Raw genomic sequence first — 3,019 nt, 5'->3', positions numbered from 1 at the left:
CCATTTTGGCCATTGAGGGTGGCCCTGGGCCACCCCATTTTGGCCACTGAGGGTGGCTGAGCCAACCTAGAGTCGGAATTGGGTGGCCGAAATTAGTTCGGTTGATAGAATGTGACGAAAGTATTAAATTGGTCTTTACCTAGGTATTAAAAAGGTTATTATACCTATATATATATATATATATATATATATATATAATCATCTCAAATTTAATAATAATTTTAAAAAACATATCATATTTGAATAAACACAAGAAAAAGTTTTGTTCTTTCTTCTAACATTACTCTTGCAAGAGTATGCCCGTGCGCATACGCACCCAACTCTTACACAAATTAATGAAGGTATTTTTTTTTCTTTCCCTTTTGTATCGCATATTAAAAAAATAAAAAAATAAAAAGGGTAGATTTAGGTCGTAGTATGAGCTTGATGATCATATAATGCATGAACTCACTGTATCTTGATGAGAAAGCCTATTTCGTACTAATTTCAAACAAATCCAAGGGTGTTTGTCTCAAATATATATATATATATAAAATCAAGTAATAACTAGGGTTCTTCTACTATTCCATTCTCATTCTGGCTCTCTCTTTTCTTCCCTCCGTTGCCTGAGCCGAATTTGAAGCATACAAATCGCAGCCAAGAAGTCCACACACTGCAATGGGTTCAGCACTTCCGACACCCCCTTCAAAGTTTTCAGCCTCACACGATCTGCAGCCTCCATGACCCTCTCCAGCCCAGCCAGCACCCCCTTCAATGCCACCTCCACCGACACATCCACCGTACCCATCCCATCCCGGTTCCTGACCCGGCTCGCCAGCCGCGCCAACTCCATCATCCTCCTGTCCGCCATGGACATCTGCTGCCTCTCCATTTCCCTCTCCACCTTCTCCTTCTCCAGCCTTATCTTCACCCTCAGCTCCTCAATCTTCTTCAACTGTCTTATTATAAGATAAATTAGACAAATTAAATGATTAAATACTTCAATTTCTATTTATTTAAACTTTTAAAATAAGTGACAATTTAACATTGTATCATACCAGAGGTTGGTCGTTTGAACTCTGGCTTGGTTATTCAGCTCTCTACGTGTTGAACTTGAGTAGACACATGCATGAAGAAAAAAAATGTTAAAATATAAATTAAATTATTAAATTATCTCTTTCTACAAGGAAGTAATGATTTAATAACCTGCTCCTCGGACATGTCCACCAAACTAGCTCCTGACACCACAGTTGTCTTCCTTTACCTGTCAACAAGGACAGAGCTAGGAAGTTTTATGGGAGGGGACCAAAGCAAATTAACTATTTTTTTTTTTTTTTTGCAGCGTGTAATGAACTAGCACTACAAAAAAAATAGGATTTTCTGACGTGGCTACAGTACATGTATTGTTGCCACGTCATTAATTTTCTGACGTTGGAATTTTACTACGTCAGGAATTTTTTTCCTGACGTGTGAATAGTACCACGTCAGAATTTTCTGACGTATTAGTTTTAACACGTCAGAAAATTCTGACGTGTTAAATACTCCAACGTCAGAAAATTATTACAAATTTTAAAACATAAAAAAATATATATTTTCTGACGTTGCCACTTTTGCTGCGTCAGAATTTTCTGACGTGGCACACCGCCACGTCAGAAAATTATGATACAAGAATTAATTATTTATTGTATATATATAAATAAATAATTATATAATTTTTTTCTGAATTTTCTGACGTGGTGCTTTACCCGTCAGAAAATATATTAATTAGATTTTAATCTTTTGATAAAAACTCCTGACGTGCCATGTGTGGCACGTCAGAAATTCCCTCAATACTGTTGCAAAAATATGGGCGGGATTTTATAAGTTTTTCCTCTTTTTTTTTCCTTCAACTTTTTACTCTTTTTATTCTTTTCCCCATCATTTATTTCTCCCACTCTCTCTCCTCTCTCATTCTCCCTTTAATTAATTCTCCACACTCTAGATCTGCACGTTTTCTCACACACACACTCTCTCTCCTCTCTCAATCTCCTGGCCGGCCTGCTTCTCTGCACATGCTTGCACAGCATGCAGCTCCCTCTAGATCTAGAGGGAAACAAAGAAAGCAGCAAATCGAAGAAGAAAGAAGAAGAAGAAGAAAAAGAAGAGGAGAAGAGAAGCAGAAGACAAAAGAAAAGAAAAAAAGAGAAAGAAGAAGAGATCGATCTCTTCTAGAAGATAAGAAGATTTTTGGGTTTTTAAGATTTGTTGAGTTTGGCATTTGGGTTTTTGGGTTTTTGGGTTTTCAGATTGATTTTTTGAAGATTTTTTGGGTTTGAATTTTTGAAAATGGAGATTGAAAAGAAGAGAGAGAGAGTGAGAAAATGGAGATCGAGGTGGCCGGAGAAAAGAAGAGAGAAAGAAAAAATTGAGAAAAGAAGCAAAAAAATTTTCGTTTCTCTGCACCTCTCCTGCAGAGAAACGAAAATCTCTGCACCGGCCACACGAGTGGGGTGCAGAGAAATTCCTAAAAAAAAATAATTGAATTGAAAATTAATAAAGAAAAAATCTCTGATTAATTTAAATTAATAAAGATTAAATTAATTTAATCTCTAGACCACTCCAGCAGAAAAAATTTTAAAAAAGAAAAAAATTTATTTTCTGACGTGGTACATTTACCACGTCAGAAAATTTTCTGACGTGGCAACATTTACCACGTCAGCAATTTTTCTGACGTGTGGTATATTAGAACGTCAGAAAATTCTGACGTTCTACCCACGTCAGTAAAAATTTTTTCCTGACACCTACATTTCTGACAATCAACACGCGTCAGGAACGACACGTCAAAAAAATTTTCTGACGTGTCAGACACCAAGAAACGTCAGAAAATTTCCGTCAGAAAAAAATTGTTTTTTTGTAGTGTAGTACTTTTTTCTATTTTTTTTCTTCTTTTTCTAATCACTAGTACTTAAATACAATGAGGAATTGAGCTTAAAATTGCCACTTAAATTAGGAATTGAGCTTAGAGCAGAGACGGAGGGAAGGGGGGACCAGCTGGGGCCAT

The 3,019-nt window shown here is 36.4% G+C and overlaps 1 pseudogene; it reads right to left on the bottom strand.

Annotated features, from left to right (window-relative positions):
• Positions 1 to 525: 525 nt before the first annotated feature.
• The window catches only part of LOC132171110 (protein DOG1-like 4), a 5,291-nt pseudogene continuing 2,797 nt past the window's right edge, over positions 526 to 3,019 (bottom strand).

Source organism: Corylus avellana, chromosome ca2, assembly GCF_901000735.1.
Source record: "Corylus avellana chromosome ca2, CavTom2PMs-1.0".
Classification (NCBI taxonomy): domain Eukaryota; kingdom Viridiplantae; phylum Streptophyta; class Magnoliopsida; order Fagales; family Betulaceae; genus Corylus; species Corylus avellana.
The sequence above is the reverse complement of the archived record's forward strand: the minus strand, read 5'-3'. Positions and strand labels throughout refer to the sequence as shown.